The sequence below is a fragment of the Echinops telfairi genome, unplaced genomic scaffold (assembly GCF_000313985.2).
Source record: "Echinops telfairi isolate 266 unplaced genomic scaffold, ASM31398v2 ScPeMD7_18;HRSCAF=68, whole genome shotgun sequence".
Lineage (NCBI taxonomy): Eukaryota > Metazoa > Chordata > Mammalia > Afrosoricida > Tenrecidae > Echinops > Echinops telfairi.
The window spans coordinates 72,154,142-72,155,085 of NW_022103915.1; positions in this window are offsets into that span (position 1 = coordinate 72,154,142).

Consider the following 944-nt stretch of genomic DNA (forward strand, 5'->3'; position numbering starts at 1 on the left):
GTATATTCAATATCCTTTGCCAACAGGATAAGACTAATTTATTTTTCTGCAGTTCATAGTATATTCAATATCCTTTGCCAACAGGATAAGACTAACTTATTTTTCTGCAGTTCATAGTATATTCAATATCCTTTGCCAACAGGATATTATTGCCAACAGGACATTATCCAATAAGCAAGGTAAACACTTGAATATTTGGTAATCTGTCACTATTCATCGACACCACAATTCCGATGCATCAATTCTTCTGTCCACCTTTGTCATTCATTGTACAGGGTTTCCACATATATAAAACTCAAAGTCCAAACTCACTGCCATTGAGTCGATGCAGACTCATACCAAGCCTTGTAGCGGATTTTCTGAGACTCTGACTGTTTATGGGAGTAGTGTCTTTCGTCTTTTTCCAGCGGAGCGACTGGTAGTTTCAGAACTGCTGACCTTGAGGATTGCAGGCTAACTGGTAACCACTACGCCATCAGGGTTCCTTCGGTACATAAATGGGAACTGAAAACACCATGGCTTAGATCAAACACACCTTGGGGTTGGGGCTGGGGAACCTCACGACTACCCAGTCAATTCCCACTCACAGTGACCCTACAGAGCAGGGTAGAACTCATCCTGTGAGTTCCTGAAACTGTAACCCTTTGCGGAGTAAAAGCCTCATCTTTCTCCCGTGGAGCTGCATGGGGTTTCAAACTTCTAACCTAAGGGTTACCATTATCAATGCAGGACCCACTACATCAGTGCAGAGAAGTCTGATGGCGAGGTGGATTACGTGAGGGGCTGCTAAATGCAAGGACAGCAGTTTGAATTTACCAGCTACTCCGAGGAAGAAAGATGAGGCCTTCTACTCCCTTAAAGAGTTATAGTCGGCCTGTCTGGATAGGACAGGCTGGATGAACAATCTGGAGGAGAAAACAACGGGACTGACAGTTCCGGGGGGA